At 47.1% G+C, this 14,529-nt stretch overlaps 1 protein-coding gene and 1 non-coding gene across 2 annotated transcripts in view; one reads left to right on the top strand and one right to left on the bottom strand.

Annotated features, from left to right (window-relative positions):
• LOC126355821 (spidroin-2) overlaps nucleotides 1-14,529 on the top strand; it is a 714,550-nt gene that overhangs the window by 628,964 nt on the left and 71,057 nt on the right. The window lies entirely within an intron of this gene.
• Trnas-uga (transfer RNA serine (anticodon UGA)) lies at nucleotides 12,180-12,254 on the bottom strand. The gene has a single exon. It is a non-coding gene; the product is annotated as a tRNA-Ser (tRNA).

Raw genomic sequence — 14,529 nt, forward strand, 5'->3', positions numbered from 1 at the left:
CAGGGGGGGGGGGGGGGGGGGGGGTGGCGCTTGGCGCTATTAGTCATAATGGGGCTCTGCCCTCTGAACATCAAAATAAGGGAACAAGTGGCTTGGTACTGGGCAAAAAAAGAGGGAATTATGAGAAAATTGTAGATATCATGGGTGTGAGGGTGGAGGACAAAACGGAAATAAGGAAAAGAGGGGAGGATCTATGGCAGGGGTCTTGGGAGGTAGAAGAAACTGGACGTAGAGCTTTCCAGTTCATACCAGATGTGAGGGAGCGCTTGGACATGAAATATTTTAAGCCAACACGAGAACTGATCCATTTTCTCACTGGCCATGGACTCTACCCGAATTATTTGTGTCTATTTGGGAAGAGGGCTACACCCGCGTCTGACTGTGGCGTGTCACAGGGTACTCCCGACCATGTCGTTTACGAGTGCCCACTCTTCAATGATGATGATGATGCGACTACATTTAGAGACAGACTTCCAAACCACGACACACACAACTGCTTAGACTTGAGGACACCTTCCAACTGCTAAATACATTGGCCAAAGAGGTATCACTGAAAGTTTTAACAGAATACTTGAGGGACATGAACTGAATAACTGAGACAACCTACTGGACTGCGTCCAGGGCCCCATTCCCATACCGCCTGAGCGTGGACTGGCCGACTTCCGTCACAGTTGGAATCCGCCACGTGCAGGATTTGAGGGAGTGGCGGGTCAGTGCTGCCGATAAGGACATGCACCGGAAATGACGTGGGATAAGTTAGTTTGTAGGACTTAGTTTAGGAAAACTATGCTAGGGAACTGCAGCGAATCAACACCGTGGACTGCCCAGTGCGTGGGGCACGCTCTTCGGGTTTAGCTCGATGAGCAAGGCTATCAAAAGTAGGTTTATATCTCACTGGCACACATGTGACGCTGCAGGCCATGGGAATTAGTTATAAGAAACAGATATAAGTGCTAGGTACTAGATATTAAATACCCGTTGTATGTAATACTACCTGCAGCTCACTTGAAAATTCTAATTAGCTGCAACATAATTACCGGTTGTATAATTATTATGACCCACTAATCAGATAAGGAAGTTGGTTAATATCGTATAATTATGGTTTGTAATAAATATTTTTTTTTAAACCTTCAATGTCACGTTTTTCAGCTTAGTGTCGACCACAACGGAAGCTTCAGATAGTACTCCGATTCTTTCCTGCAGACCTCTCAGTGGGGATTGTTGAGCACTGCTCGTCACTCTGCTACAGTTTAGATGTCCGCCCAATCAGCTGAACGGTCAGTGCGCTGGAATGTCACGCACGGGGGCCCGGGTTCGGTTCCCGGCTGGGGAGGGAGATTTTTTCTCCCATCAGGGACTAGGTGTCGTGCTGTCCTCATCATCATTTCATCCCGCAAGTCGCCCAGTGTGGCGTCGCACTCAGTAAGACCTGCACTCGGCGGCCGAACTTCCCGACTGTGAACTCCCGGCCACTGGCGCCTATACGATCACTTCCATTTTACAGTTTGGATGAACGGGTCGCCCAGTTATTCTTTGAATTATCTCTACCTCTTCATCAAACTAACTTAGATATTATACAGAAGGCCCAGAACAGCAGCGACGTAATTATCAGCCTTTATTTCATGTCAGATCTGTTTCCGCTCTCATTACCATTTTCGAGTAACCTGCGGGTACAATGTTGGTTTGATTACATTTTGGCACTCATATCTACATGAACTTGACGTTCGTAATACATCGACATTGTCATGTAACTGTCGGTGCACCGTTGTTTGTAAAACTACGCAATTGCAATATTTATTACTGCTGAATATGTTTTAACAGTAATTTGACAGTTCTCTTACTATGATGATACACGTTGGCATATGCGAACAGACAGCGCTGATGTTATTTCGCATGTGTTGGATTTGGACGTACACTATCTCTGTTTGTTATGTGTTATTTGTTTTTAATTTTCTCCCTTTTCCTACTCTACCATTTCAATAAAGATTTTTAGTTAGAATTTGTGTTTAAAATCCCTCTAACCGCCAGGGTAGCCGAGAGCGCTAGCGCGCCGCTTCCTGGACTCGGGTAGGCTCGCCGGCCCCGGATCGAATCCGCCCGGCGGATTAACGACGAGGGCCGATGTGCTGGCCAGCCTGGATGTGGTTTTTAGGCGGTTTTCCACATCTCGCTAGGCGAATACCGGGCTGGTCCCCATGTTCCGCCCCCGGGGGGGTGGGGGGGGGGGGGTACGAGGTGGCGGCAGGAAGGGCTTCCGGCCACCCCTTAAACATTAACATGCCAAATCCGACTAACGATGGCTGACCCTGCATAATTGCAGGACAAGGCTGAAGCGATAGATACATAGAATTCGTTTGATATTTCTTTTGGATAGTTCCTCGTGAGCGTATAAATTTCTCATTCGCCAGGAATGTTCGTGGTTGGACCTTCGGGTATTCTATGCAGTTATTCTATGCAGTATGTGTGATGCATTTTTAATTTTATAGATTGCGTGGTCTTGATTTTTCAGATAGAGAAAGCAACTCAATTGGTTATTGTCGCTTTTCTGACGCGCTCTTTGAATCTAATGTTAAAATTTGTCCTGTTTGGTCGATGTAGAAGTTACTGTAGCTGTTACTCCTGATTTTATTTGTACCTTGGTTACCATATTCTGAGGATTTAGTGTTACCCGAACGTAGTTTCATTTGGAGGCTGTTCATGGTGCGTAAGCTGTATATTTGTGGCTTTGAACAATTCGATTGTCTTGTTGAACATTCGACCCAGGTAAATTGTCGAAATACTTTGGTTTAAGTTGACTTGGTCTTTCTCTCGCCAGGCGTATTTCGTTTTGTATCCTGCTATGCTTTCGTGACATGTGTACAGTTCCGTGATTATGTCGGGGTTGAAATTATTTTTGTGAGCTGTATAACGAAGTGTGCCTAGTCCTTTTTGTATTGCTTGTTTTTTCCAGTGGTATGTTACTAACTATGTTTATCACTGAGTGGACATACGTTTTAGTGCCAAATGACGAACAGTAACCGCGAGTCAGTCAGGCCATAAATTTGTAAGTCGCCTCCTTCATGGATGAATTATATTTCTTTAGGATTCTTCCAGAGAATCTCAAATCACATCTACCTTCCCCACAATCAGATTTACGTGGATATTTTCTATTAAACTCGTGACCCACTCCACTTTCGCGCGGATGACACTGTCTAAGGCCGAACGACTGGTCTGGCGTAGCGCTAAGAAATTACGCTTTCGTACGCAGTCGTTTCTCGTAAATCAGTCTGCCTGTTAGAGGAAATCGTATTGACTGAGGACGGTGTACTGAACAACATAACACCACTATTTACTTCATTTTCAGACTATTAATTACAGCTTTAGGAGTATTATGTTTTAAGGTTGCTTAGTACCTCTAAGCAAATGTTGCAAGAGCAAGGCATTAATGCTTATTTCCCCCTGGGCAGCAGGTCATGCGATGAAGTTCAGATGGCTCTGAGCACTATGGGACTTAACATCTGAAGTCATCAGTTCCATAGAACTTAGAACTACTTAAACCTAACTAACCTGAGGACATCACACACATGCATGCCAGACGCAGGATTCGAACCTGCGACCGTAGCGGTCGCGCGGTTCCGGACTGTAGCGCCTAGAAGCGCTCGGCCATCACGGCCGGCTGGGGTGAAGTGTGGAGGCGTGAAAGCAAAGCGTGTAGTTTATACCGACAGGCGTAGTCCGAATACTGATGCGGTTACAACCGTGCACAAAGCGTCAGGTAACAAACTACATTTTCATGGGAATACTGTTAGATGCAGAGGAAAAACAAGTGACACATCAAATCGAGTATATATTAAGGTATCAGTGACTGCAACCTGTGCACAATCCCTGTACAAAAGTGATTTAAAACCAGTGTTATTTTTCTTGAGGTCCGTAGCCCTAAAACTGTTTTATGAAAACTCTTCACTCTACCCTGTGCAAGCCTGTTCATCTCTGCATAGTTGCTGTGCCCTAAGCCACCGGATGCTGCTCACGACATTCAGTCATCGTCTCCCAGTACAATTTCACCCTCCACCTTCCCCTTTACGCACAATCCATTAATAAGCTGACGGTACCTCGATGCCTCAGAGTATGTGCTACTATCGTACCCCTTCTCTTAAGCCAAATCGCTCCATAAATTTGTGCTGTCCGCGTTTCGATTCAGTACCTCTTCACGAGTTGTTCGCTATGTATGGCTCGAAGCGTTATGTATCCAGAGGGACAGGGTATTAGAATGGTCGCGGTGTCATTCGGTACCGCGGACGCCCGAATAACGACCCCGCACAGCGACCCACCTGGCGTCCCGTCCTCACAGAGTTCAAACAGGACGACGCGACCTGCAGCAGACTTAGCTGGGAGAGAGAGAGAAAGATAGAGAAAGATTTCTACTGGACGTTGGGGTCATATAATCAGCCTTCCTCGTCCCATGTTTATCTGCTCCCGGAACAACCTCTTCAGTTCCCCAGTCATTCATCTGGTAAGAACACGCCGTTTCTATGTCTACGACCAGTAACTTATTTCCTCATCTTTAACAGTAGATGACACACATTTTGGGTCATTAATACATTTGTTTTGCATGACCCAAAATTTGTATCACCTACTGTTATATATATGGAACCCGCTGTTGACAGCTTCTTTATGATTCTTCCGATGTCGAGAAAACGCTGAGTGATAATGTCAGCTGTGTCCTTCCCATTTTAAGCAACGTAGCGAAACCACGAAACACGTAAATTGGGATGACTGTACAGAGAATGAAGCCTCGCGTCCACTTGTCCCTTTCCATATACGAGTCCAGTGTCTTGCTACTGTCGCATGTTTAATCGTCATCGCTACTTCACCCTTAAGCTCGCTTATTGATATAAAAACGCCTTTACAGTGTAGTAAAAGGTCCACTTGAAGTGAATCTTTTTTTTTCTTTTTTTTTTTTTTTTGTACGATACCTTTCAAAACACGGATCGACACACACTCCAAAGTCGTATTGCTTGCGATAAAAACGCGATTCGCTTTTTATTATTTTATTAGCGATTCAATGCAAAGCAATAAAAAACAAAACTACAAAAGTATAACATGGTCCTTCACACCATCGTTAGGTTGGCGCCGACGACGACGGCGACGTTGATAGAACATTTACGCGGCCGGATGATACACAAATGCCGGGATTCGTTCGTTAAAAATGACGCGACCTATTTCTTTCCACGTCCCAGTCCAAATGTCGCTAGCGCTTCGTCTCTAAATCCGTCGGCACACGGACCGTGCATCCGAACGTTGAGCGCGCCGAGTTTCTGACGTCATAGCATGGAGTAGCACTTCCGTGATTCTTTCCGAACGTGCAGAGCAATATCTAACATTTCAGGTATGCTGAGCGTGCGTCTGAGCGTTGACCAATGGGATGGCCCAACGCCACCTACGCCACACGCGCGCCGTCTCCCTTCAGTACAGAGTTGTGAGGCGCCATATTGGCATTCATATCAAGCCTATACGTATATATGCCGTTTCTGAGCACCAGCAAATTGAGAATCACTGTAAAACCCGTTGTTTACTATCGGATTCATTGCAATAAAATAATGAGAAACATCATATTCGCCGACCTCTGTGGCTGAGCGGTTCTAGGCGCTTCAGTCTGGGACCGCGCGACCGCTACGGTCGCAGGTTCGAATCCTGCCTCGGGCACGGATGTGTGTGATGTCCTTAGGCTAGTTAGGTTTAAGTAGTTCTAAGTTCTAGGGGACTGATGACCTCAGATGTTAAGTCCCATAGCGCTCAGAACCATTTGAACCAACATCATATTCGTGGCACAAGAATTATTGTAACTTACGTATTGTGAAAGTATGCCGTTTGAAGGCAGTGTCACACTGAAGATCCACCCAGAACGCATTGTTCTTGGTACAACTAGTAACACATCTACCATTAAGCTTTTTAGGAAGTGGTAAGATACTATGATTGAACGTGAATAGTGTTTGGACTGTTTAGCGGAGTGAGTAGCGTCACTGATCCGTGCTAAGTAGGTTGTTATGGCTGTGGTTCGCGACTCGACAGTATCAAATTTTTTCCCAACATTTGCGTTTTTATTACGTTCTCATACTTTATTATTAGTTTAATATTAGTATATGCTGTAATATTTGATGTTACGTAAATACAAGTTCACCTGTTTTTGAGGGGTGATTTTGTTCGATTGGCTTAATCTATAGGACAGCTTGCGCTGCTTGTATAGAGTTACTTTGCTCGTTTTTCTTTTACGCTTTGTAATTCACATGTTGCAAAGATTCTGCTACTGGGTAGGAAGAGTGATCAAGTAAGGCTGACCTTGGGGTTTTACTAAATTGTGGGAATGGTGAAATACTGTTCATCTTATGTGGATAAGTATTGCAAATTTGTATCACACCGTTTGTAATGGAACTTGTATAAATCTTTGTCATTAATTGTCTAACATTCTGCGTGGTGTCTGTTTGTTCTAAGTCATGTCTCCCCACCACATTCGCGCAACGACGCTTTGAGCATGTTTTTTAGGGAATTGACTAGTTTGAACGTGGGACCTGCTGCTGGTAAGGAGACGCCAGACCACACATGACTTGTAGAGTTCAGAAGAGTTCAGTGAGACTAGCGATGATATAACCAAATACTTAATGATTTCAGCGTCAGCTCCACTGCACTCCCTGTAAAAGAATCTTAATACTAACTAAATTTAGTGGAAGGGGCTCAACGCTTTCCTATTTTTAGTTAGCTGGTAAAATAACGTCGAAAAAGCAGTCAAGTTTACCATTGGAATTTTTATTCTACTCACAACTGTTTATAAACTGCACTATTGATAAAAGGAAATACACTCCTGGAAATTGAAATAAGAACACCATGAATTCATTGTCCCAGGAAGGGGAAACTTTATTGACACATTCCTGGGGTCAGATACATCACATGATCACACTGACAGAACCACAGGCACATAGACACAGGCAACAGAGCATGCACAATCTCGGCACTAGTACAGTGTATATCCACCTTTCACAGCAATGCAGGCTGCTATTCTCCCATGGAGACGATCGTAGAGATGCTGGATGTAGTCCTGTGGAACGGCTTGCCATGCCATTTCCACCTGGCGCCTCAGTTGGACCAGCGTTCGTGCTGGACGTGCAGACCGCGTGAGACGACGCTTCATCCAGTCCCAAACATGCTCAATGGGGGACAGATCCGGAGATGTTGCTGGCCAGGGTAGTTGACTTACACCTTCTAGAGCACGTTGGGTGGCACGGGATGCATGCGGACGTGCATTGTCCTGTTGGAACAGCAAGTTCCCTTGCCGGTCTAGAAATGGTAGAACGATGGGTTCGATGACGGTTTGGATGTACCGTGCACTATTCCGTGTCCCCTCGACGATCACCAGAGGTGTACGGCCAGTGTAGGAGATCGCTCCCCACACCATGATGCCGGGTGTTGGCCCTGTGTGCCTCGGTCGTATGCAGTCTTGATTGTGGCGCTCACCTGCACGGCGTCAAACACGCATACGACCATCATTGGCACCAAGGCAGAAGCGACTCTCATCGCTGAAGACGACACGTCTCCATTCGTCCCTCCATTCACACCTGTCGCGAAACCACTGGAGGCGGGCTGCACGATGTTGGGGCGTGAGCGGAAGACGGCCTAACGGTGTGCGGGACCGTAGCCCAGCTTCATGGAGACGGTTGCGAATGGTCCTCGCCGATACCCCAGGAGCAACAGTGTCCCTAATTTGCTGGGAAGTGGCGGTGCGGTCCCCTACGGCACTGCGTAGGATCCTACGGTCTTGGCGTGCATCCGTGCGTCGCTGCGGTCCGGTCCCAGGTCGACGGGCACGTGCACCTTCCGCCGACCACTGTCGACAACATCGATGTACTGTGGAGACCTCACGCCCCACGTGTTGAGCAATTTGGCGGTACGTCCACCCGGCCTCCCGCATGCCCACTATACGCCCTCGCTCAAAGTCCGTCAACTGCACATACGGTTCACGTCCACGCTGTCGCGGCATGCTACCAGTGTTAAATACTGCGCGATGGAGCTCCGTATGCCATGGCAAACTGGCTGACACTGACGGCGGCGGTGCACAAATGCTGCGCAGCTAGCGCCATTCGAAGGCCAACACCGCGGTTCCTTGTGTGTCCGCTGTGCCGTGCGTGTGATCATTGCTTGTACAGCCCTCTCGCAGTGTCCGGAGCAAGTATGGTGGGTCTGACACACCGGTGTCAATGTGTTCTTTTTTCCATTTCCAGGAGTGTATTTTAATACAGGATGATAAAAACCAACTGCGTTCAACAAAAATGTGAACGAATATTCCCTTAATGGGTTTCAAAGTTCTACAATGGATCGAAGAACGACCTATGCCATATCACATCTACGAGGGTCAGTCAAAAAGTAATGCCTCCTATTTTTTTTCTACATTTAATTGTCAGGAAATTTAAATGCAATTACATAGGTTGAAAACCACAACATTGAGGATCATTTTGTCATTTTTCAATGTAATCTCCGCCCATCTCTACAGTTTTGGTCCATCTTTGAACAAGGGCATGTATCCCAGTACGGTAAAAATCACAGCTCTGCTTCCTAAGCCATTGACGCTCGGATGTTTTGACGGCCTCCTCATCTTGAAAATGAATCCCACGATGAGCTTCTTTTAGTGGCCCGAACAGATGGAAGTCTGATGGTGCCAGGTCAGGGCTGTATGGGGGATGAGGCAAAACTTCCCATCCAATTTTGACAATCTCGTCAGAGGTGTGACGACTGGTGTGCGGTCTTGCATTGTCATGCAAAAGAAGAACATCTGCCATTGATTTTGTTGGGCGAACTCGCTGAAGACGTGCTTTAAGTTTTTTGAGGGTTGTGACGTATTGAACAGAATTTATTGTGCATCCCTGCTCCAAAAAATCAACCAGAATCACACCCTCTGTATCCCAGAAAACTGTTGCCATAACTTTCCCTGCCGATCGCACAGTTTTGAATTTTTTCTTCCTCGGCGAGCTTGTGTGACGCCACTCCATTGACTGCCTCTTTGATTCGGGTTCAAAAAAATGCACCCATGTTTCGTCCCTGGTCACAATTTTTTTCAGAAACTCATCTCCCTCCAAACGGAAGCGCTGCAAGTGTTGGGAGGCTATTGTTTTCCTTGCCTCTTTATTCTGATCGGTTAACATTCTTAGAACCCACCATGCACAAACTTTTGAGTACCCCAATTGTTTAATAATCGTGATCACACTGCCTTTACTAAGAGAAATAATGCGACACACTTCATCTGCAGTCACCCGACGGTCACCACGAATGATGTCATCAACTTGCTGAATGTTGTGTGGAGTCACTGCACTCACCGGCCTGCCGCTCCGCTTTTCATCAGTCAACGGTGTTTGCCCTTCAGCTTCCTTACAACGACGAACCCATCGTCTAACAGTGCTGACATCCACTGTCACAACACCATACACCTTCTTCAGTCTTTCATGAATGCGTATGGGCGTTTCACCTTCTGCATTCAAGAATTCAATCACACAACGCTGTCTCAAACGAACATCGATGTCGGCCATCTTACAAACTTCTGCTGTGCTGCCACCTGTTGACACAGAAAGTTACTAGTGCAGTGGATTGCAGAAGAAGGTTTGAGGAATGGCGCCAAATTCAAATTTTTCACTTAACTTAATTTTTTTAAGTAGAAAAAAAATGGGAGGCATTACTTTTTGACCGACCCTCGTATAATTAGGTTTAAATTAAGTTTCACAAAAGAGAAAACTATCAAAATTATCTACTGTGACCCCCAATTATCTTTAATTACCTATCTAACTTGTCGTAAATTACTGTGGCTGATGTTGGTTCTCAGTAATTACATAACAGAAAAATCATCGCGTTTCACATTTTAACTTATGTAGCAAATGTGAATACCATGAGCTTCAATTGACGATCGACACTAGTATTATGCAAAAAGGTGTAACAGATGAGACTTCTGCAGTTCTGAGTGAAGCCTTATGCGCTCAAAAATGCGGCATCGCGTGCGTTCATTACCTTGTCGGTGATCATCAGGGGGCGGCGGCCGGCGCAGCAGCCATCCAGCTCGCCCTCTCGGAAAACAACTCTCTCCTAACTTCTCCTTACTACAATTTACCGAAGTTGGTTTAAAAACAACTATCTGGCTGTGTTTTCATCTGACCAATCAGGGTCTCAATGTTAACCTTAAGTTCCACCAACAAAAATTCTGTCTGTCCAATGAGAAACGTTATACTTTTCGTGGTGGGACAGTGTTTTTAACGTTTCCGACGTAACAGAGACGCGAAAAGTCTCACGCTAAAACTTGCAGCTGGTGTCGCCCTTTCAGTGATATTGTAAGATCTATACTGTTCTTCTGGAGGGCTCTATCTTTTAACATGGGCTGGGGGTTGGTCCTGGCGGTTGGCTGGCCACGTGGGTGTCCGTCCCTTATCGTAGGGCGTTCTAGCTTAACACGGTTCTGCTCTCGGCTTCTGTCCTCGTTTCTCCCCTCGGAACTGCGTCTGTTTCACGGTTGGAAGGTATGACAAGCAATTTGGCATTCTTGTGTTAGTCTGTGGTATTCCATTTGCTCACGTACCGTATGCACACGTCGCATCATTTCTGAGTGTTCACCAGCACGTTGATCTTAGCACGCTCAACGTTGACGTTGGACAGCACGCTCCGTATGACCAAATCGTATACAGGGCGTTAATGGATGATCTCTCTTCCGGTCCTTCCTACCGCCCTCGCACTCCGCTCTGGCGCGACTGCAAGTGCACTCTCGGCCACCTGGCGAGACACCTGTCGCGCTGAACCCGGCTCTCGGCTGGGAGTACCAGCAGAGTGCCGCCGATGGCAAACACGGCGCGCGCCGGAGGCAGCGAGCGTTAATGGAGGAGGCGCGGACACCTGCTCTGGGCCCGGCCGGCCGGTCACGGTCAGCGGACGCCGCCAGCGCCCGGCGGCGACAGTCAACGACCGCACGCACCGACGGCGCAGCCTACCACGCGCCGCGGGCCGCCGGCCGCTCCCGATACGCTCGGCCGCCGCCCCCGCACGTGTCCACCCCCACCTCCCTCCCTCCCTCCCACCCCCTGGCGTGCTATTAGGGCTCCCCGAGCCTCCGGCGTCGCTGCAGCTGCCGGCAGCCACCTGTCGCGGGGCGGCGCTCTGCAGCCATCGTGCCCAGGGCGGAAACTGTCGAGTAGCGAAATGCAGGAACAAATGCAGCGGATAGGCACTTGGTGCAGGGAGCGCAACTGACCCTTAACACAGACAAATGTAATGTATTGCGAATACATAGAAAGAAGGTCCCTTTATTGTATGATTATATGATAGCGGAACAAACACTGGTAGCAGTTACTTCTGTGAAATATCTGGGAGTATACGTGTGGTACGATTCGAAGTGGAATGATCATATAAAATTAATTGTTGGTAAGGCGGGTACCAGGTTGAGATTCATTGGGAGAGTCCTTAGAAAATGTAGTCCATCAACAAAGGACGTGGCTTACAAAACTCTCGTTCGACCTATACTTGAGTATTGCTCATCAGTGTGGGATCCGTACCAGGTAGGGTTGACGGAGGAGATAGAGAAGATCCACAGAAGAGCGGCGCGTTTCGTCACAGGGTTATCTGGTAAGCGTGATAGCGTTACGGAGATGTTTAGCAAACTCAAGTGGCAGACTCTGCAAGAGAGACGCTCTGCATCGCGGTGTAGCTTGCTGTCCAGGTTTCGAGAAAGTGCGTTTCTGGATGAGGTACCGAATATATTGCTTCCTCCTACTTATACGTCCCGAGGAGATCACGAATGTAAAATTACAGAGATTAGAGGGCGCACGGAGGCTTTCCGGCAGTCGTTCTTCCCGCGAACCATACGCGACTGGAACAGAAAAGGGAGGTAATGACAGTGGCACGTAAAGTGCCCTTCGCCACACACCGTTGGGTGGCTTGCGGAGTATAAATGTAGATGTAGAGTGCGAGATCGCAACAGGCCGGTGAAATTTACGTCCCACGCATTGTCTACCGCCCGATCACAATATTACCTGCTAATGGCAACACGGGGCGGGCTGGAGGTATCCAGTGGTGAGCACAACATGAGACTACAGACCGTAGTTCACCGTCACTAGAATTATATGAATACCTTCAGCTGCTGACGAGCGTTCATATAAAACTTCCTGGCAAATTAAAACTGTGTGCCGGACCGAGACTCGAACTCGGGACCTCTGCCTTTCACGGGCAAGTGCTCTACCAACTGAGCTACCCAAGCACGACTCACGCACCGTCCTCACAGCTTTACTTCTGCCAGTACCTCGTCTCCTACCTTTCAAACTTTACAGAAGCTCTCCTGCGAACCTTGCAGAACAAGCACTCCTGAAAGAAAGGATATTGCGGAGACATGGCTTAGCCACAGCGTGGGGGATACTTCCAGAATGAGATTTTCACTCTGCAGCGGAGTGTGCTTGGGTAGCTCAGATGGAAAGCACTTCCCCGCGAAAGGCAAAGGTCCCGAGTTCGAGTCTCCGTCCGGCACATAGTTTTAATCTGCCAGGAAGTTTTATATGAGCGCACACTCCGCTGCAGAGTGAAAATCTCATCCGGCGTTGATATATATCAACGGGGACAGTTGAAAATGTGTGCCCCGACCGCGACTCTAATCCGGGATCTCCACCTGCAGACGCTCCATCCATCTGAGCCACCGAGGGCACAGAAGACACTGCGACTGCAGGGACTATCTCCAGCACGCCTCCCGCCAGACCCACATTCTCACCTTGTATGCCGACACACTAATTTCGTAATGTCCCACTCCAACACACTCATTAATCGTGGAACGAATGTCCGAAAGCACAGATACCATACCCATATAAGTATATAGTTCTGGCAATACCGGCCATGACCACCTCCTCCTGTGCGGATGCACGCATATTCCCCGAACTCTTACGGGGATGTCCCACGCATTGTCCACCGTCCGACCACAATACTAGTTGCTAATGACAACAGGGGGCGGGAGGCGGGACGAGAGATATCCAGTCGTGAGAACAGCATGTGGCCACGGAGAGTAGTTGTTTGATTGGTTGGTTTGAGGAAGGAAACCAGACAGCGCGGTCATCGGTCTCATCGGATTAGGGAAGGAAGTCGGCCGTGCCCTTTCAGAGGAACCATCCCAGCATTTGCCTTGAGTGATTTAGGGAAATCACGGAAAACCTAAATCAGGACGGCCGAACACGGGATTGAACCGTCGTCCTCCCGAATGCGAGTCCAGTGTGCTAACCACTGCGCCACCTCGCTCGGTCGGAGAGTAGTTGAAATGTTTAGTCGACGAGCAACGCAAAACAGTGCTGCAAAAGCAAAACGAGGATAATGGATTGTAGTCGAATTAAATCGGGTGATGCTGAGGGTCTTAGATTAGGAAATGAGACGCTTAAATTAGTAAAGGAGTTTTGCTATTTGGGGAGCAAAGTAACTGATGATGGTCGAAGTAGAGAGGATATAAAATGCAGAGTGGCAATAACGGGGAAAGCGTTTCTGAAGAAGATAATTTTGTTAACATCGAGTATAGATGTGTCAGGACGGCATTTCTGGAAGTATTTATATGGAAAGTAGCCATAGATGGAAGTGAAACATGGACGATAAATAGTTTGGACAAGAAGAGAATAGAAGCTTTCGAAATGTGGTGATACAAAAGAATGCTGAAGATTAGATGCGTAGATCAGATAACGAATGAGGAGGTATTGAACAGAATTGCGGACAAGATAAATTTGTGGGACAATTTCACTAGAAGAATGGATCGGTTGATAGGACATGTTCTGAGGCATCAATGGATCACCAATTTAGTATTGGAGGGCTGCGTGGAGGGTAAAAATCGTAGAGGGAGACCAAGAGATGAATACACTAAGCAGATTCAGAAGGATGTAAGTTGCAGTAGGTACTGGGAGATGAAAGAGCTTGCACAGAATAGAGTAACATTGCGACGGGTCAGGCTCTTATCGCGCAGTTTCCTTTCCCTGAAAGAAAATCCACCTACCTCGTTTCTTAGGTAGTTGCTGCACTCGCCTCTCCTGATAGCAGCTACTGGAAAAATTGCAGAAAAGCAGTGTTGAAGAAACTGCAATTTAATAGCCGCTCACCGGAGGCCGCGATACATGTTTGCTGAAATACAATCTATGAGCAATCTTCCTAAATAAATTGAGTTATTGGAATGGTAGTAATTGTTTACTCAAACGAGAACGCGAAGTTGGTAATTCTATTTAAGCTCTTTATTGTCTTTAAGCCTGATCATCAGCCCGCTAATCTACGTTTGAAGAAAGTTCAGTTCACAATTCTATCCACACTCAAACCCCGCCAGAATTAGCTTTCAAAGTTACGGAATTTACTTAACTGCAACACAGACGATTTTCTAACATACACGTTTGCAGTCGATGTTCAATAATAGTTCGTTTTTTAACGTTAATGCTCGCCATAAGCACTTAGTAAAAGTTTACGAAGTACCGCCACGCTTTTAATTATTAAAGTTACTCGCGTCTTTCGCGGAACAAAAGTCACAAC

The sequence above is a fragment of the Schistocerca gregaria genome, chromosome 3 (assembly GCF_023897955.1).
Source record: "Schistocerca gregaria isolate iqSchGreg1 chromosome 3, iqSchGreg1.2, whole genome shotgun sequence".
Taxonomy (NCBI): Eukaryota; Metazoa; Arthropoda; class Insecta; order Orthoptera; family Acrididae; genus Schistocerca; species Schistocerca gregaria.